This window comes from Castor canadensis, chromosome 14 (genome assembly GCF_047511655.1).
Source record: "Castor canadensis chromosome 14, mCasCan1.hap1v2, whole genome shotgun sequence".
Taxonomy (NCBI): Eukaryota; Metazoa; Chordata; class Mammalia; order Rodentia; family Castoridae; genus Castor; species Castor canadensis.
Window position 1 is genome coordinate 30,490,470 of NC_133399.1, and position 22,490 is coordinate 30,512,959.

A 22,490-nucleotide genomic window follows, 5' to 3' on the forward strand; every position below is an offset into this window, starting at 1 on the left:
TCCCAGCACATACATTTCTCTGCACACTTACGTGAAAGTGATAGTCATATCAAGGGCCTCTTCGGGGTAGCTGTCCACTGAGCCAGTGAAGAGAAGAGGCCGATAGACTTGGAGATATAAAAAGGAAGTGCTCTCATCCCCAAGCAGTAAACTTAGATTATGGGAAACTTGATAAAATTGTCCCCATTTAAATTTGATGCACAGAATTGCAAGGAACCTAATACCACCTTCACTGCACAAATCCAAAATTCCCCCATGTACATAGACTGCATATTTCCATGTTTTTGGAGTCCATGCTTGTGTTAATCACTGAGAATTTTTCTACTTTTAACTACCCTCAAACGTATGATTTCTCATTCCCTTACTGTACCAGCAAGCATTTAATGTTAGGGATTTCTGATTTTTATTCAATTATGTAATCCAGTATATACTACATTTTACCTGATTCTTGACTTTCAGTTGCTGGACCCCAGTGCCTCCCCACAACTCCAAAGTTCCTGTGTGACTGCAAACATGTTGTTTTTGATCAGTCTGGTACAAATTGTACTCTCTAATCAACTATATACCTTCACACATATGTATATATTATATATGCCTTCATATATATATATATATGAAGGAATATTTATACATGTATATACACACATAGATACAATTATTTACATATAATATATAATATTTATAAATATTTGTAAATTCATATATATATATAAATCCACATGTGTGTTTTTATACCACATATATATGAATCTCTATATATTAATCTCTCTACATAGGAATATACCTATAGGAAGACAGATATAGATAATTTAGATAGAAAGAAATACTGATTTCTTAACTTAGGCTCTTGTGCTTACTACACAATTGCTCTACCACTTGAACCACATTCCTACCCCTTTGTGCTTTTAGTTGCCTTTCAGACAGGGTCTAGCTTTTCTCCAGTCTCAGACCATAATATTCCATCCTCTTTCTCCCATGTAACTGGGATTACAGGCATGTTCCTCCATAACTGGCTTTTTCTGTGAGACAGGGTCTTGGTACATTTTTGCATGGGCTGTCCTTCAACTATGATACTTGTACTTCTGTCTCCCAAGTAGCTGGGGGGTTTACAAATGTGAGTCATTGCCTAGAAACTTATCAATGACATTTTTGATATTACATATAAAGGAAAAGAGTTTACATGTCATAATGACAAGCTATTTATTGCTTGGGCACACAAATGTAGGTAATTATTAGTAAAAGCAATGTGCACTAATTTTTGGAAAAAAATAACTATCCTCCATCCACATGTTGTGTAGATATTTTCACTTATGTGATATGGAGAAAAGTACAAGAATTCTGAAAGGACTTTAACAATAAAATTATAAATTAAATGATGTCAGGTAATGAATGCAGTAGATAAAGTGTAGATATGCGTGTGTATATTTCATATGCGGTTATATCCACATGCAGATGTAAATTTATTTCTGAAAAAAAAGCATCACATTTTTACTACTTTAGTTACTTTTCATGTTACACCTTAAGAAAATTGATCTTCATTTTAGCCCCCCAAAATGGAAATAAACTCAGTTGTGACTTTACAAATATACATGGATTAAAAAAATAGTACACATGAGCTATACTTAAGAAGATAAAGTGCCCAAAACCTTGATGTGGACAATAATTTTCTTCTCCTTTTCTTCCTCCAGCCTGGGATTTCATGGACCAATTTGAATAATGAGCTTTGTGCATTGAGTCTCAAAGGTAACATGAAGTCAATAACCCTCCTGTCCTACTCGGGCCTCTGTTTTACATCTCCTGTATATATGGCTCTATTTCTGTCAGCTCCTCCACCTTTGTATGTATCTGGAAAATATTTATGCAACTGTATCATTATTAATCCTGTTCACAGAACCTGTGACCTCCCTAGGCACTGGGAATGGGAATATCTTTGAATTGATACTGCATGTACATGACCCAGCAAAGGATAAGCTTAGCCCAGTAAGTGCTGAGGGAAATTATGGACATGGGATTGACAATTGTAAATATTGTTTACTTATCATGAGGACATTTTGGGTGGCCAATGAGAGGACCATGAACTTTAGTAGGTCATGATTAACCTGTTATTTAGAAAACTGTAGAGTTTAAAATTGTACCTGAACTGATCATGTAGTTAAAACTTCTGAACTCAGCTTAAAACTTCCTTTTTATTATGAAAAAAATTAAAAATGCATAGTTCATTGGACAGAGTGTTGGAATAGAATCTTTGTATACCTGCAGGTTTTCTTAAATGTTTGTTAATATCTCTGAGAATTAACATTGTTATCTGAGTTAATTTTGTGAAGCAACTTCACTGAGTGAGGATTAAGCAGATAATGCATACTCCATAAGGGGTTAGAATTTTGATGAATGCATAAAAGACATTAAAAGAAAAATTCAGATATAATTATGAATAATGATAAGTTTGTCTTCTCTCCATTGAAGTAAAATTTTCTGTGGTTTGAAGTTATTGGTTTTTATATTTCTATAACAGATTACAGAATATATTATTCTTGTGCTTAAATATGTATACAAAAATGTATTTCATTTCTGATTCCTCAGAACCAATAATTTGCTTAGCACATGACAGGTAACAAAAAGAAAAAGAATGTTTATTCCCATTAAATAGATCCTCTCTTGTATCACAAAGCATTTCCACAAACAGTGTGTCTTCAACAAACTTCACCTTTCCTGTTTTTATTTTCCTCCTTTGAGGCATAGCCTATACAACCAGAGAGAAGATAAAATAGCTCCTATTTGTGTTTCGGTCATGGCCAAGTGACCCCTATACACCATTTAACCTCATCCTGAACAGTCTCTTAGGTGTGCAGCAATGGGGCTAGCATAGTGGCTCAAGTGATAGCCCACCTGCTTGGACAGTGCAAGGCTGTTAGTTCAACTCCCAGTACTGCAAAGAAAAAGTTTTAATTAGGTGTACAGCAAATGCAATCATACTGAGATGCAAATATTTCAAGCAATTTAATTTTTCATAACTATAAAATGTGTGGTATAAATGTTAACATGTGCTTATCTGTCAAAATACATATCCTGTATTACTGCCAATAATAATAGTTAATATATCAAAACATTTTATAAATTCCGGAAAATATTCTGAGAGATTGGTTCTCAAATCTGGTGCAAGAAAGTATTGCCAGAAGCCAGACATGGTGACTCAAGCCTGTACTCCTGGCTACTCAGGAGGCAGAGATCAGGTGGAGTGCATTTCAAGGCCAATCTGGGAAAAATGTTTGCAAGACCCCATCTCAATCATTGGGTGGACGTGGTGGCATGTGCCCGTCATCCCCAGCTACACAGAAAAGCACAAATAGGAGTTTCACCTGGGCATAAGGTCAAATGCTATCTCCACAATAACTAACACAAAAAAGGCTGGTGGAATTGTTCAAATGGTGGAATGCCCGCCTAACAAGCATGAGCGCTTGAGTTCAATCACCATTGCCTCCAAAAATAAAAGGTAACAAAGAAATTTAAATGTACATATTCTAATTAAGTTGAATTTAGTTTGAGACCAGAGGATCTTGATATTTAAAACCACAAGTTGTGCAATTTAAAAGATTTAAGTATTTTGACAGTGAAATAAATGAGTTAATTATTATTTATATTTAAATGTTATGGAGGATTATATCGTTTACAGGTTTGTTTACATTATTTCATGTGACTTCTCTTTCAGGTATGTGTTTGATTATGGTTATGTATTTTTCTGTATTCCACATATTATTTAAATTTCAGTGTGCACTGATAGAGGAAATACCATCACAAGTAATAGACTTGCTATCCATTTATCAGGAAAGACTCATGTGATAATATATTAATTAGAAATAGAAGAATTGCAATCAAAGTGGCCTTTAAGTCTTCTATTAGTGCTAATATCTTCAAATGTAAGGAAGAATTTTTGTGATCAGGGAAACAATGAAGTATATTATCTCACAAGTATAATGCAAGAAGTCAAGTAAATGAGTAAACATTGGTCTTCCTACATTTACATTTTATTATGTAGTTTGGAGTTAAAACAAATCAACCTGCATAAAAGTAAAAAAAAGTCGAAGTTTATTCTTATCATATTTAAAGATGTTTGACAAGTGCAATGGGCATCAATGACACATTTGGGTTCAGAATAACATATGACTGTGTCATAGGTCCCATTTTTTTAGAAAACTGAATTTCATCAAACCATGAATAGGAGGTATATATTAAATAACTTAAAAACAAGCAGATTGAGTGAGCAGTTACATCCTTGAAGGGGTTAATTCAGAAAATCAAAAGCTGATGAAAATGTCCTGGTAGGTAACTTGCAGATCACAATTTTTTCAGATAATGAACTATCAACGTTGGCTTAGTGTTCATATAAGGCACTCCTAGAGTGTTAATGAATGATATAGTAAATAGAAACTATACAATTGTTCTTAAATAAGGGCTATTTAATGCTTCTTAATTTCTTTGAATTAGAGTATTTGTTTTAGAGAGGATGGATATATGTTATTTTACAGTTGTTTTTAAAAATAGGTTTTGATAATGTTCTTTTGTTAACACTAAAGCTCTTTGATCTTTTAACATTATCAAAGTGAGTGTCTGCAAATCTCATATGAATAGAAGGAAGTGGATATCAAAAAATCTTATAATGAAATAATTCAGAAAAATTTTGTTTGTTAGATATGAGAAATTCCATTAATGTATTGGGCCTCAATCGTGAACTCTTTACTTGTGAATACTTCGAGCTGTATATAGATTCATGAATGCCTGTGTAATTGTTTAAGTTTGCAAAAAATTTTCTCTTTCAAAAGGCATCTAAGCATCACAAAAATACAAAATCTAACACGTCATAGAATTCCATCTGATGAGTTTCTCAGAGGTTCCAGAGCTACAGCCCATCCTGTTTGTCCTGTTCCTGTCCATGTACCTGGTCACAGTGCTTGGCAATCTGCTCATCATCCTTGCCATCGGCTGTGACTCCCACCTCCACACCCCTGTGTACTTCTTCCTCTACAACCTGGCCTTGGCTAACATTGGCTTAGCTGCACCTCAGTCCCAAATATGATCGTGAACATTCAGACTCAGAGCAGAGTCATCTCTTATATGGGCTGCATTGCTCAGATGTCTCTTTTCCTCCAGTTTGGATGTATGGATGACATGCTTCTGAGTGTGATGGATTATGACCAGTTTGCAGCCATCTGTCAATCCCTGCATTACACAGTCATTATGAACCCTCGCCTCTCTGTCTTGTTACTTTCAGTGTTGCTTCATTAGTCTGTTGGACTTGCCGACGCACAATTTGATTGTGTTACCATCTTCCTGCTTCAAGGATGTAGAAATATCTAATTTCTTCTGTTATTCTTCTCAAGTTCTTCACCTTTCCTGTTCTGATACCTTATTCAAAAATGTAATCAGATTTTTCATTGGTTTCATATTTGGTATTTTCCCCATCTCAGGGATCTTTTTCTCTTTCTACAAATGTTTTTCTTCCATTCTGAAAATTACATCATCAAGTGGGAGGTATAAAGCTTTCTCTATCTGTGGGTCTCACCTGTCAGTGATTTGCTTATTTTAAGGAACAGGCACTGGAGAATATATTGGTTCATCTGTATCACATTCTCCCGGCAAAGGAATGGTGGCCACATTTATGTACACTGTGGTCACCCCACTGCTGAATCCTTTCATCTACAGCCTGAGGAACAAGGATGTAAGTAGTGCTTTGAAGAGGCTCCATAGTAGTGCCTTCCATTTGAAAGTGGGTTAGGTAATGTAGTAAAACTACACAGATTCTTATTCACATCGACTTGTTCTTTAATGGCTTTGATTTTTTTCACAAAATTTTATGGTTGAATGTGATTAATGAGTTGTGGTGGCAGAAATGTATGCAAATTTCCAGTTGGTGAAAGTGGAACTTTCTGACAACAGATGATAATGATGCATGCAAAGCAATGTGATAACAGTGGAATTATTCTATGGAACTCAGGGAAAGATGGAAAGGAAAAGAGAATGATAGAGCATCAGTAATATTGCATACCATAGATGTGAAGGTAGAGGGTAAAAGAATGCATATCAAAAACTGTTGAAAAACAGTTTGGGGAGGTAATGGAGTAAGAGAAAGTATTTGAAATGATTTAACAGACCAAAGTAAAGCACACCCACAGTGGGCATACATTGAAACACCTTTCAAATATCAACTTAAATATTAATAACAAAAATCAGGACTGAAATACAGGCACAGTATGTGCTGGGTGGTATTATTGGAAGAACAGAGGGTGAATGAAGGAGATTAAGGTCATGGTACATGGTTGATGGACTTCGTAGACCTATATGAAATAGTATTAAAAGTCCTCTTGCAATTGCTTTAAGTGTGGTGGGGAGGGGGTTGAGGGGAAGAGATGATGGGGACAATGTAAATAATGTACAATGTAAGTGTAATTGGAATAGTCACTATGAATACTCCCTGTATAATGAATACATCCTAATAAAAATTTAAAGTAAAAAAGCAATATAAGTGAAATTAATATAAATGTAGGGTACACATAATTTTGTTAAATTGTTAAGTTTATACACATATACATATATGTTTATATATATAGTCATTAAAAATAGACACAGATGAATCTTTTAAAACTATGGAAGTGAAAAAAATAATAATAGATACAAGCTTCCTTCTAATTAGAGAATAGATCCAAAATTTTGTGGACATACATTTTTCTTGTTTGTCATCTGATATTACTAGGAATTCCTTAGGGATTGGAATAACATAGAAGCATTTGGATACTTTTGGGATCTGTGCATTGAGTGTCCAACATCGTGCAATAGTAAATAATCAGTCTGTTACTGTACTGTTCCATTGTGATAGCTCCATTTCACTGTGTTCCTACCTGTGTCACCTCCTCCCTTCTGTTTCTGCATCAATAGATTTACTGGACATTTTTTTCTTCAACAAAGAAGATAGAGACTGAACACTTATTGGGTTTGAGGAAAGTATGTGTTATGTGTGATTCCAAGATTGTGGTCATGTCTTAGCAGAGACATCCTATTCCAACAAGTGCAGAATGTGAGGATGGATGGATGGTGGAAGGAATATTGGAACAATTGTTTCATCATCATGAGGACAAGTATGAAAGTATGTACAGCACAATGGAAGAATATAAATATGCAAAGTTTAAGTGAACACAATTGTGAATTTTATGCACTTGGTTGTGATATGATTCTCAACTATCTCACTCAATGTTTTGTTTTCCATGCACATGGTTTTTGTCAACTAAAGGATGGATGGTCATCATTTTGATCTTTTTAGATAGAAATCAGAGATAAGAATGCTACACTTCTGTTATTGTTAACTGCTCTTTTCCCACAGTTCAGGAAGGCAGATTTTAAAACCCTGAGTTTTATCACTCTAATGTCTTGAGCTACAATCTTACAAATCAAAATTTTCAAAATGGGAGGTGTGTATGACTCTAGGTTCTTAAGGAAAAGTAAGATTGGTTTAGAATTAACTTATCAACACCCCCTGGCTAGAGTTGCACCTCCTTAGTCTTAGCTCTTTATCCTGCAGTGGCTATCTCAAATTCTTCTAGCAACTGGGGCTCACAGTCTTCATAGTCTTCATAGCTTCTAAATTTCTTCTCAATACTTCCACCTTTCCTTGCATCTTATTGCAGTTCCTGTCCTGTCCTCAGTATTTCTGTGGATTACTTTCAAAGTCTCCTACTGTTACATCTAAGAGCTTCACGATCAAGGTCTCTGCTCCTGGTGGTTCTTTGGAACTCTTCAGCTACTTCCTCACTGCCACAGTAATTGTTACTGTCATTAATGGACTGGGTACCACAGAGTTTTCTCTGAGCTTCATGCAGCCAGTTCTTCCCTACTACCCATGATAAAGTGCACAAGTAAGCAGAAGACCATTCAGGATAAGCCTTTATTGTGCTAAGTGTTGCCCAATGTTGTAATGCACGGTAAAGGATCCTCTTAGACAAACTTATAAATAGTGGAAATAGGTTGTTTGTATAGCCAGAAGAGCAGTGGGGGAAACCCACTCATGGATTGTAATTTTACTAATAATAACCACATTTGCTAGATTCCAATTACTCTAGTCATAGACTTTACATATGTTTTGCTCAAACACTGGGGTGATGCTCCTCCCATCCTGAGTAAGGATAGCAACAGGTTGAACAAAATCATCTGGAGTTCACCAAGGCCTGTCTTGCATGGAGTAAAGTCTTACAAACCTGGTGTAAGTATTTTGTAGTGGTCATGAGCAGAAGTTGTGGTTCTAGCAACATCCCTGGCTTCAGCCTTCCATGAAGCCTGAGTGTAGTGTCCTCAATTCATAAATGGAGAGATCGAAACAGCTAGGATGTCATGCTGACAGTCCAATTTTCACCAAAAGAGGGTTTGTTCAGTTGACTTTTCTGTACTCAAGACAGCCTGGTAGAAAGGAAAGGGCTGACTGCTGTCAGTATGAAGGTCAAATCAGCCCAATACTTAATACTTAAGCTTATTTAGAGAAAAAACTAATTATTAAAAGGTGTTAATAGGCTGGGTGCTGGTGTTTCATGTCTGAAATCTTAACTACAGTTTCATGAGACATCTTGGTTGTTTCCATAGCTTGGCTATTGTAAATAGTACTGGAATAAACATGGGTATGCAGGTGCTCTAGGAATCGCCTGAGTCACAGTCCTTTGGGGACATACCTAAGGATGTATTGCTTTATTATCTGGCATATATGTTTTTAGATTTCTAAAATGAATGGATCAAGAAAATGTATTGGTTTTACACAATGGAATTTTACTGAGAAACAAAGAAGAATGATATTCTGTCATTCGTAAGTAAAAGGATGGAACTAAGAACATCATCTTAAGAAAAGTTAGCCAGGCTCACAAGGCCAAAAATTTCATGTTCTCCCTCATATGCAGATTATAGACCCAAAACAAATGCAGTAATATTATTTTACATGGGTCACACACTAAGGGCAGAATATGCACAGGAGAAATAAGGAAAGGAAACAAAACCTAAAACTTGACTGTTTGATGTGCTCACTGTTGTGGAGCAAATAAAGTAATAAATTGGCAGAGGCCACTATGGGAAGGAGACCATGAAGTAGTGAAGAGGTCTGGTAGAGATGAACCAATGTGGGTTGCAATACACATTTGCATGGAAGCAATGTTTGGAATCTTTCCATATAGCTATCCTTATCTCAAACTAGCAAAAAGTTATTCCTTCCTTCTTAGAGGGGGGGCAAAACAATGTATACACATGTGAGTAAATGTAAAATTGATAACAGAAACAAAGAAGCTGTCTCCTTTATGCTTTGGCAGGGTAACATTGGATCAGAAGGATCCTACGATCCTTGACCCAACTGCCCAACTGTATACATTTTCTGTTGAAAAAACTGCAAGAACACAGGTGCCAGTGGCTCATGCCTGTAATCCGAACTACTCAGGATGCCGAGATCAGTAGGATCATGGTTTAAAGCCAACCCTGGGAAACAGTTTATGAGACCCTATCTCAGAAAAACCCCTTTACAGAAAGCGCTAGTCAAGTGCTCAAGGTGTGTGCCTTGAGTTCAAATCCCTTCAACAGAAAAAAAATTGGAAGATTATGTGCCTTAATGTAACTTTTGCTCTTAAGTGTTTAAATTCTATTTTCCCACAAGGTCATGTTTAATACCTTGAAAGCACACTTTTTTTAAAAGCTTGTTTTACTATAAGGAAAAATTCATTACCAACATATTCTGGGTAATTAAGTTTTATTGACTGAATAATTAAGCTAAGTAAGTTGTTCACTGTCTGTTCTCTCCTTCAGGGTCTTTAGTAATGGCTAGGAGGGTTTCTGATAAGTTAAGGCCACCACTGAAAAGAAGAGTACCATGAGTCCCACTCTGCTTCCCAGCTACCTTCATATTTCCTCTCACTTCCTTTTTTCTCACTTTTAGTACATTTCTGAGCCTCATTATTCTTCTTTAGCTCATAATTGTTTTTGAGTTCTTGAACCATGCCTTGATTCCTTTTTGTTGAGATGGGCTCTCTCAACTTTTCACTGGGATGGCCTTGAACCATGGTCCCCCCAATCTCCAACTCCTGAGTATCTGGAATTACAGATGTGACATTCATGCCTGACCTTCCTGGGCTATGTTATGGTAGAATATGTAGAAGACTCTGTGTTATAGTTTGGAAATTTTTCTTTTGAAGCCCAAAAGAATTTATGCATCTCTAATGGCATTATCTTAATACTTGACTTTAGCTTTATGCTCTCATTGTGTAGTACCAGAGCACATATTGGTTTTTAGATATTTCAGGTGTTTCTCAAGGATAATTTTGTCAAAGCAAAGTATGTAGGTTTTCTGGATGTTAATTTTACATGGTAATATAAGATGCAGGTTTTGTGGACATTAGGATTTAAATACTAGTTGTTTTCATCTAGGTTCACTTTTTAGATCATATTAAATTGGAATTAAATTTAGAACTTGTCTTTACATCCTGAAGATCATCTATGAGAAATGAATAAATTGGTTTAAATCTTGTGTGGTTCCATTACTTTGAGCAAATTAAATGGTATAAAGAAATACCCTTAATGTGATCTGTGTTTCATTCTTGTCCTTCATTGATTAGGTGTCTGTTCATTGGTCAGTAGGATTTTTCCCTTGGTATTATACCTGTACATGTGCTGTGCTTAAGTCAATGTAACCCCTCTGCACTACACTTCCTCTCCCTTTTTCCCCTATCCTGTGCTAACAGTTTTCAGTTTTTTCCCTTGTGTCTTCTTTGTACACATATGTGATGTATTTCATTATCAATTGAAATCTTCCATTCTTTTCCTTCTTAAATGATCTCCTCTACCAATCCAACTTTTGGATACTCTCTGTCTCCATATATGTACATATATATGTATGATAATATGTATACATCATACTACTTATATTTGTATTGGGCCTGTACTCCACATATGAGAGAAAACAAGCAACATTCAGCCTATTGGTCACACTAAGGGCTCTATTGGGAGGGTGGATTAAAAGGAAGTAAAGAGAGTGAATATAGTTGATGTACTTTCTAAACAAGAATGAATACAGAATTTTCAAACTTGTTGAGCTCACCATAAGAAGAGCCCTAAGGTAGAAAGCAGAAAAATGGAGGGGCTGAAGCAATTCAGGACATCATATATATATATATATAAATGGAAATGTCAAGATGAAACAGTCTGTATAGATATCTTAAGCAGAAATATATTTTTTAATCTGAAAAATGGAGGACAGAAATGTAAATTATGCCCTATCTGGAGGTTGGTAGCAGTGGGAGCAGGGAGGATTCAAGGAATGGGTGAAAGAGGCTGAATTTAGTAGAAATATTATTTATTGAGGTATGAAAATGTAAAATTGAGACTTGTTGAAACTATTCTAAGAATTGGAGGAGAGAGGATAAAGGAGAATGATGGAGGGGATGAATTTAAGATATGCTGTAAGTACTTTTGTAAATGTCACCATGCACACACAGTACAACAATATGATAATAAAAAACAAATATTAAAAAAAAAGAAATAGCTCTTCCTCTTCTAGGCAACAGGAGCTGTGCCTATTACAAAATTTTCCAGAAAGAATACTGATGTTTTATTCTCCATCCAAAAAATAGAATGACTGAAAGGCAGAAAATGTCAAAACATGTGAATCCAGAGAATCTTACTACTGAATGGAACAGCAAAGGGGTAGAGGGGAAGGAAAGCCTCAGTTGAAATTCAAACGAGGACCTGAATCACAAGGATCTCAAAAAGAATTGGAAATAACATGGCTAGATCAAAATGGAAATATTTAAATGTTAAAATGGTATTTGGGCAGTGAAGCTTTTATTGTTAGGTACTGTTCTAGATTATAGTGGTACAGATGAAAACATAATTTATTTTTTCTGTCCTGAGGGTCTTTAATCAACTATGGGTAAGTTGCACTTTGTGAAAAAGACTATTATTCTTGGACACTTAATGTTGCCTGCATGAAAAGTGATGGACACATTACATGTATTCTGTTGTTTCATGTTCACAATAGCTTTTGTTTGCTGGGGACATTTAGCTAAGACATTTTGATCCCATCCCCCACACTTCCCCACACACATACTCACTGCTTTCACATTAAAATAGAAATGGTGATACCTATTCTGTAATAAAACAGCCACAATTATATTTGTGAAAACCAGTACAACATTTACTTTGTCCAAGCTGAGAGGCAATACTTTAAGAAAATCATTCAGTATCAGAAATAATTTAGAATGTTTGATGAACATAGAAATAATTGGACTGCAAAGTTGATCCTGTCAAAATGGGTTAGGCTGAAGTTCCACAAATTGTTCAGTTCTCACAGCAGTCTCTCTCCCTGTCACCATGCTTCAGTGCCTTGACAGAGATTGAATGCAGCAGAGCTCTAGGCATGCAAATCACTTAGTTCTTTCAGCTGGAGCTATTCCTGTCACCTGGTTTACTGTTTGAGCAGAATCTGAATGTCCTGATACCAGGTGGGAGGATGACTGCATTCAGTGGCTTACCCACTCCAACGCAAAACTCTGCTCTGTTTGCTCCCCCTAATCTCCAACATATCTGGGAATATGCGTTGGTTTGAACATTTGCCATATTCAATGGGTATACAGACTGGGATACCTAAAGAACAAGACAGCACTTATCCAGCATACAGGACTCCAAGTACATTGGGTTTAGCAGAAGCTTCAGGGTGAAAAGAAGGGATACCTTTGAAATGAATGTATTCCTGCCTCTAACAAAACACCCAAAGCCACACCTCAGCAGGAAACATGGGAGAGGGCTCAGTCTGCTTAGAGCACAGACTTTTTTGCTGGGATCAGAAAAGAAACAAAATACCTTCTGCAACCACTCTCTACACCTCATCCTTACCTGCATATTCCAATACAGAGGACCCAGAACAAAGAAAGCTCTGTGTTCTAATTTTCTAGGTTAGAAGGAATTTCTACTTTATATTCTTTTTTGCTATTTTGTGAGGGTTTTTCTATTATTTCATCTAATTATAAATACTTATCTCTTCTTTATCCTTTAAGTGATGTTTTTTCCTTTTAAATTTCTGTATTCCTCTTTCTCATTTTGCCCCCAAATGGCTTCTTTTTCCTTTTTTCTTCATCCACCCCCTTTTATCACTTACTACTTTTACCTTTATTAATATATAACTTATTGGTTAATCATATATATGCATGCATACATACATATATATGTGTGTACATGAACATTTTGGCAGTACTTAGGTTTGAACTCAGGACTTCATTATTGCAAGTCAGGTGCACTACTATTTGAGTCCTCTGCCAGCCCTTTTTATGTTGAATATTTTTCCAATAAAGTTTTGATTTTTGCCCAGTCTGGACTAGATGGAGAACCTTCTACTTTTTCTTCCCACACTAGCAAGAGTGATCAACATGCACTGCAATTATCTCAGATCTCTGCCTACCAAGTAGCTAGAATTACTGGTTTAAGCCACTGCACTAGCCTTCCTCTATTATTTCTGACCAGGTCTTTTCTATTGCTATTGGAGATGTATCTATCTTTCTGCATATTTTTATTATATTTTTACTTTAATTTTGTTTTAATATTGTTGCAGCTTGTTTTCTACTCCCTGGTGCTGCTCTCAAGTGATGGTTGCTAAGAAGATTTTGTGTAGATGCAGAGAAGATATCATCCCAAGAGATGAAAAATCATAACATATAAACATAAGAGATATGAAAATCAAAGCAATATGACTCTTCCAAATGTTCATACTCAGCTTGCACAGAGTTGAGTACTAAACTGCAGATGCTTGATTAATTTTAACCATAATTATAACCAATCTTCACTGAAGACATGCTGCTTTTCAACAAATCTAAAAGTTTTACTTTATCACTTTCATTAAACAAACATATATGGCTTTTTTGGCTTGGAAGGATTACCATAATTTTTACTTGTTTGGTGGTACCATTCACTATTTTAGGGAAGCATATTTTCTTTTTAAAAATTTTATTATCATATAATGGTTGTACAAGGGGATATGTTATGATATTTACATATGTGCTTACAATATACCTTAGATTTACCCCCTCCATCATTCTTTCCCTCTTCCCCACTAATTCCCCTTCTTAGAACAATTTCAGCATTGATCATTCTATTTTCATACAGCAATACAAAATACATCTGCTATATTCACACTCCTTCACCCCTTTGTTATGCTTCCTTATGCTCACCTCCCTCCCACTGATATCTATACCCCAAGAAAAGACCTATTTTACCATTCTGTCCTTTATTTCTTTTTGGTGGTACTGGGGTTTGAACTCAGGACCTCATGCTTGCTAAGCAGATACTCTTACCACTTGTGTCACTTTACCAAACCTGTTTTATTTTGAGTACTTTTGAGGTAGGGTCTCAAGAAATATTTGCCACAAGGTTGGCTTCAAACCTCAAGCATCCTGATTTCTGCCTTCTGAGTAGCTAGGATTATAGATATGAGCCACTGGTACCCAACTGAGTCCTTCACTTTTCAAGAGTATATTGATAGTACAAGGGGGTTTTGCCTTGGTATTTCAGGCCAATACATATTGTGCATTAATCATATTAACCTCTCTCCTGCACAGAAAACTGACTCTTTCCTTATTACCATGCTAGGGAGGCATATTTACCACAAATTAAGGTCAGGAATATACTCAGCATATCACACAGTGACTTGAACAAAAATGACAATAATGTAGGGTTGACTGAGAGCTTCTATGTATCAAGTGAGCTGCATAATGAATGCGTGGGAATTTAACAAGGTTTTGAAATTTTTTCATTTAACCATGCCTGGTCAAAAACACATGTAATAAATCCATGAATAATGTGGGCATACTGTAAGTTTTAAATAATCAATAACTTTAAAGAGTATACAGATAAACATCTGAATAAAGCCAGAAAAAAATATAGGATTTACATGAGAAATTCATCACTGAGAGAGAGATTCTGAAAAATAAGCCAAACCAAAATTTTACAAATGAAAATATTCAATAAATCAAATAAAAATGTAGTGGAAGCATCAATAATAGGCTCAATTACAGGTTCCAGACAAGGTTAATGAATTACTTCCTTCATATAATGATGAAGAATACACTAAATGTAAATCTGACACACAAGATATCTGGGACATAATTAAGAGACAAAGCTTTAACCTAGAAGGTAACACCCATGCACAGGAAATCAATGTGAGTCAATGCCCTGTATAGCTATCCTTATCTCAACCAGCAAAAACCCTTGTTCCTTCCTATTATTGCTTATACTCTCTCTACAACAAAATTAGAAATAAGGGCAAAATAGTTTCTGCTGGGTATTGAGGGGGTGGGGGGGGAGGGAGGGGGCGGAGTGGGTGGTAAGGAAGGGGGTGGGGGCAGGGGGGCGAAATGACCCAAGCCTTGTATGACATATGAATAATAAAAGAAAAAAAGAGAAAAAGCTTAATGAATTTTTGGTACAGAAGAGACTTAAAGGTATAGAAAATCTATTCCATGAAATTGCAACAGAATTTTTTTCCCAAATATGGGGAAAATGTGGACATCTATGTATGGGAAACATTACAGCCCTTAATAGATGTGACTGGAAAAAAAACCCTCTCCATGCCATTTTACAGATAAAATGCCAAGAAAACAGAAGAAGCAAAATTGAAAGTTGCAAGAGAGACACACCAGTTCACTTACAACAGAAAATCCATCATAATAAGAACATACTTCTCAGGAGAAGTCCTGAAGCCCAGGAGGGCATGAAAAGATGTACTTCAAGCCCTGAAAGAAAATAACTGCCAACAAAGATTGCTCTATCCATCAAAGTTATCCTTTAAAATCAAAGGACAAATGAAGACCTTCCAAGATAAGAATAAACTAAAGCAATTCAGGCCACTAAGCCAGTATTGTAGAAGATACTTAAAGAAAATTCTACAACAGAAGAGGAAGAAAAGATAAGCACAATTTTTTGATTTTGTGAAAAAATCTAGACAAATGAAATACAGAAATATAAACAAATGAGAACTGGGAAAGAGTCAAACATTACTAATTCAGTGACCAACCAATTCCTCCAATAACATCTGAACAATCTCTGGAAACAAGGGAGTTCCTATTCCAGAAGAAACAAGACATGGGGGTGATCAAAATCAGTCATTTGGGGGGTATTTTACAAGAACTGCATGCCTTTACCTGGGAGGCACCACATTGTTCAAAAACTTGACAGGCTATCTAAGGTACAGGAAATGGGCTTTGGTTATTTCAAACTATAAAATTTCAGTTAATGTCCCAAAGTGACAAGAAGCTGTATTCTAATCCAACATATTAACAGCCTTTTTGAAACAATTTAACAACTCCAGAGCTGCTTAACTTTCTACCCCCACATTCATTCAGCCAATAATTCTTTTTTGTTTTTTGCTGTTTTTGTTTTTGGCCATATTCAGGGTTTGAACTCTAGTCTTAACTCTTGCTATGCTGGTGCTCTACAACTTGAGTCTTTGGCTATTGAACATGCACTTTGCTACTCACATACCAACATCAATCCATTGCAGAGTTGGTCCTGAAGAGTGGTCAGTGCAGGGCAGGAGATGTGATTATAAATAACTTAGACAGGAAGCACTTAAGGGACAAGTGCAGGTAAGAGTGACAAAAGAGTGGAGAGATAAATCACTTGAGTCACAACAAGACCATTCAGAATACTCACCAGTCATTTTTCTCCTCCTCCTTCATCCTTTTCCCTTCTAAATAAATATTCATTAAGTCCTGTTATTTAAAGCACTACTTTAAATCCAGGGAAAACAAACCAAACAGGTCAATTAGTGCGGATTTCATATCCTACTGAGAAAATAGAGCCAAAAGGCATACTCATATTATAGTGTGTCAGGCAGTGTGGCCAGTAGTATACAGAATAGGATTGGTCTGAAATCCTACCACTATTTTGAGCCATCAAACATCAAACAACCCCTAGCTTTCTTATTTTCAACAGCAGTGCCATCCTATCTCAATTAGAAAACTGTGTTCTCAGTTCTCAACCCCCTTACATCCCAACCACTATCATCTCTCCCCATACCTACCCAATTACATTCTGATTCAGAAGAAAGATTCTCCAAAACCAACCTCACACTTACCCTCCCCAACCTTTAGTGGCCTTGTCCCATTAGCTATGCTAGTCCCTTCACTCCCCACCTTTATTCTCCTCATCTAGTAATTTATCTTCATTTCACAGACATATTCATGTATCATAGTTCCAAAGCTCCTTGGTCAGTAAGTTAAGAGTGAATTTTGATCAATCCCACAAACTTGTACAAAGTCACAGACTGACAAACAGGAAGTACCTAAGGGACAAGTGTATGTTGTCAAAATAACAAAAAGAAAGTGCTGTGGTGTTCTGGATAAGTATTAGCAGATCCTGTGCTACCCCAACTCTTTCTCACATGTGCCATATTTCCTAAATGTACTTTTTGACTCCCTGCTTCATCTCTCCTTCATTATTTCACCTGCCCACCATGCTATGCTTCAATCAACTGAGGATGTATATGAAAAGGTCAACTAATAATCACTGAATTTCCAGGGCAATGGCTTATTCCTCATTATGTTTGATATCATGGTAGTTCTTAAATGTTGAAGTTCTCAAGATTATGTCCTTATGTACTGGCTTAACTTTCTGTCACTTCAAGGTTAAATATAACTTTTGTCCTGGAAGTTCCATCATTTCATCTCCTGACCAGAATGAGGAAATGTTGTAGTGATGATACAGCTGAGTATCTTGATTATAACGGTGATTACTCAAGGGTATGCATATGAGAAAATTCCATGGAGCTACAAAGAGAGAAAGAGACAGAGAGAGAGAAAGACAGAGAGAGAGAGAGAGACAGAGAGAGATTAGCAGAGAGATATTAGTGAATATAAACTAGTGGATTTAACTAAGTTTTGTGTATTATAACAATATCAATTACTTGGTTTTGTTATTGTTCTGTGGTTGTTTAAGACATAAATATTGGAGGAGTTTGGGTGAATGGCACAGAGGACATCAGTACACAATCCTTGGGAATCTGTATTTCAAAATTAAAATTTAAAAACTAAAATTTAAAAACACAGCAAGAAAAAGCTTCAATGGCTCCCCATTTTTGCAGGACAAACACAAACTCATTTGCTTAACATTCAAGACCCTTAACAAGTTTCACATTGCCTTTCCAGGGTTGTATCCAGTTGCTGTTTGAGTAAGACAGTTCATTCATTCATCAAATTGCTTACCAAGGATCTATGGTGGGCTACAACAATGAAAATACAGTAGTGAATAAAAGCACCTTCCTTCAGGAACTTAGCCTTTGAAGAAAATAGCCAATTAAACAAACAATTCCAATGAAAATAGTAAAGTCCCATAATTGGAAATTTCATGGGGCTTTCCAACAATTCTCCTTTTCTTTGCTTTTTAATTTTTCTCCTTCTATTGCCCAAAATCCCTTTCTCAACACTAATGAACTTCCAGTCTCCAATATCTTACAAAATCTTCTTACCATCCATCCATCCATTCATTCATTCAACAATTTATTGAATGCCAACTCTGTGCTGTGCCATGACAACTTGAGAGCTGTAGTTATGAGCAACAAACACATCAAGGCCTCTTGTACATCAGACATTAGTGGGAGAGAGAGATGATCCACAGCCAAATGGGAAAATGCCAATGAAGATTCAAGAGAGAGGATAGGCTGGGTAGGTCAAGGAACTGCTGGCCAAGCTGGTGACAAAATGATGCCTAAATAAAAAGAGCAAGAAAGAGCATTTGTGTGATAAAGAGGGAAATGGGCCAATGGATTCATTGGTCTATTTAAAGAGCAGAAAGTTTAGTGGGGTGTAGCAAAAGGGGAAGCAATACAAAAGTTAAGAAATTAAGGACAGGGGGAGGGGTGCAATTTCCAAGGACACTTTGAGTCAGTATGGTGAGTGTAGCTGTGACCCTACATTTAGTGTCAAGACTCTGGAAGGACTTAAGCAGAGATGAAACTTGCCATTATTAAAGTCAACAATTCCTTGCTATGCAGACAATGAATTGTGTGGTGAGGGGAGGAGGCAAAACAAGAAATAGGCAAACACTAGATGCCAGAGATGCTGATGCCTCCTTGGTGTCCACAGAGGGCCACATTCTAATTTTGCATCCCACTTCTCTCCAAGCTTGAGGGTTTCTGGTTATGTGTGTCTGACTCCTTAACTGGGCAAGTGCTAACAGAGCACAGAACCATGTGTTAATTCTTTTTTATCACATCCATGCCTACCAAGCTTAGTAATTTCTCAAATAAATACAATAAAATACAATAGCTACAAGAGCTACATCCAGCTATTGGAGGAACAGCAATCCAAGAAGTTTCTAGAAAGCAAATGGCATCTGAAGTAGACCAGGATAAATGTGGAAAATTAGACATATGGGAATGAGGAGAGATAAGGACAAGGGATCAAAGATGGCATAAAAATGACTGTGGGGGTGGGAGCAGCAATACAGCCATCTGAAGGAGGAATGAAGGGCACTGAGAACAGAAGTCAGAAAGATTAGAAAATGGGTTGAATTAAAATTATGGCAGTTTCTTAAAAGGTGAACCAAGAACTGATCTTTAATTTGAAGACAAAGGATATAAATGGAATGTTTTTAAGCAGATGAACATAAAATTTAATTTCTAACTCAAAAAAATAAAATTAGAAGCCGCTGAGTGGGGAGGAATGAGAGATAGGAAAAATGAAGAAGGAATGGAATGGAATGTTAAAGGTGAAAAGTCATAATGAGTCACCTGAAATAGCCTTTGTCCCTCTCCACCTGAAATAATGAGTGACTTCTTCAAGCCCTCATTCAACTCACACCATTTCAGGGTTTGTATATGCACAAGAATTTTATAAAGTTGCTACAACTTATGTTTCCTAGCACAGTCCTGCTACTACAACAGAATACTTGACAGTGGGTAATTTACAAGAGTGGACATGCAGTTCCTCATAGCTCCGGAGTCTGGGAAATCCATAATCAAGGGACTGGCATCTGGTGAGCCTTCTTCCTGAGTCCTCACAAGCCAAGAGGTCAAAAATAATCTCTAGCAAACTCAACCCCCTCAAAGCCTTTAATAAGCATCCTAATCTCATTCATGAGAGTGAAGTCCTTGTAACCTAATTGTCATGTAAAGGCCCCACATGCGAATAATATCACCTGCACAATGATGTTTCAGTATCTCCAGTGTGAAGGTAGATACCATCCTTCAAACAACAGCATTCCTGAAAGCACAGTATGGAGAGGGTGAAGACAATTCCAAGAGAAGTGCACGCTATCCCATTCCTCTGGTTTCCAGGCAGAACCAGAACAAAGTTGAAGAGGGTGAAGACCCAACGTACAAAAGCAGACCCAGGGACTGGGAAGGCCCCAGGGGAAGGCAGGAATGCAGGACAAGTCTGCTGGCTCCAAATAGGGATTTGTGTTCCATTTGCATTTCGTTCTAGGAGTATAAATGTGCTTTCTTTTCTTGCCCTTCAGTTGTCATGATTCTCAATTCATTCTTCCTGACTGGGTTACTTGCTGCAAAGTGTTATTTTTCTGTGAGTGCTTCCAGCTGTTTTTATTCCCTGCCTTCTGTTCATGTGAGCTTTCTCAGATGCAGGGTTCTTCTCTCTTGTGATGTTCTTCAGAGAACCTGTTGGGAGTAGAACAACAGAACTCTGGTTTGACTTCCTCTTTTCCCACCCCAGCCTGCCATTAGCTATTCCTGCCCTTTCCAGTGATGCTTCACTAGGCTTAGGGCAAAGAAAGAACTATGATTTATATTTATTCAAAATGTATTATAGACCAGACACTGCACCACACAACAGACTTAAGATAATCCAATCCTCATAGCCAGTCTGTGAAATATGTACAATTATTGTTCCCATTTAACAGATGAGAAAAACTGATGTTTATGCAGCATGCACATACATATCTGTGGTTGGTATAGCTCAAAGCCTGGACTTGATATACCTCATTGTAACCCCAAACAAATGTTATCTGTGGCAGCCAGTGCTTTAATAACTATAAAGAACTACAGAAGTGTTCTTTTAATATTATTTCCATATAAATCTGTACAAAATCAGTTGAAGTCCCTCTTAGTTCCTCTGAGACCATCTAATTCTTGTCCCTCCCTCTCTAAGATAACCACTAGTCTGAAACTGCTATGCGTCACTACATTTTGTTTTAAACATGTAGCGTGCAATTTTTCTAATTCACATGAATTGTTTCATATACCAGGTATATCCATTTGTAACTTTTTTTTACATTCAACATTATGTAATTAAGATTTACACATGATGAATTTGATATAATAAACTTATTTAAGAGATTATTTCCTTTTATGAAAACAGTACATTGAAGAATGATTTTTTAATGTTTTGTTATTGTAGTATGCACAATGAGCTCTAGGTGACATGTGATAAGTTTTAGAGTATATAACAAGAAATAAGATTTCTTAGTCTTAAGGTCTTGGCATTTCCATCTATAATTTTATTTGTATTTCCTACATTTTTCTTCAAATTCAAACAATCAGCTTATATGAGCACCTGCATGCCACGTTCTCTCCATCATGTGGCATTATCAGACCAAAGCAAATATGGCAAAATCTGGATGGTGATGCAAAGATAGTGCTGTATTATTCTTCTGCATTTCTCCATACCTTTGAAATATTTCATAATTAAAATGGTAATTAAATTTAAAAAGTTATAAGGTGGCACTCGTGACTCATAACTGTGTTCAAAGTTATTTGGGAGACTGAGAATGGGAGAATCACTGTTCAAAGTCAGTCAAAGAAAAAGGAAGATCCCATCTTAACCAATAGTTGGGCATGGTGGTGTGTGCCTGTCATCCCAACTACTGCAGGAAGCATAAAATATGAGCATTGCAGCCCGGGCTGGACTGGGACAAAAGTGAGACACTCTCTACAAAAACAACCAGAGCAAAAAGGGGCTACCAGTGTAACTCAAGCGATAGAGTGCCTGCTCAGCAAGCCTGGAGCACAGATGCCAAATACCAGTACCACCAAAAAATGTTAGGATTGTTGCCTACAAGGGTTTGGATGAAGACTTCTTGTAAAGAGAAAGAGAGAGAGATCAGGCAAGGAGGTACAAATGGATGGTCTTCATGGCTATGTGAATGGTCTGAAATGGATATCTTTTGAATTTACAATTGAAAAGTTTACTGAACCTGAGGAGCCAAAGCATTTATGTATGAGAGATAAGCAGAAAGAGTTCTAGAAAGTGGGATGCAAAGGTTGGTACTAGAAAAATAATACCAATTGTCAGTATCAAAAGCTTGAGGTATCTGGGATGATAGGATGAGGCATGGTAAGAACAATTTAGTAGTAATATGAGAAGTAAGGAAAGAAGCACAAATGTTATTTCCATTCCATTTCCTGCAGTGAAGGACAGTGCTCTGGGTGGGTATTAGGAAATCAACATTGAAGTTCCATAATATGCACAATACATGTGCCTCAC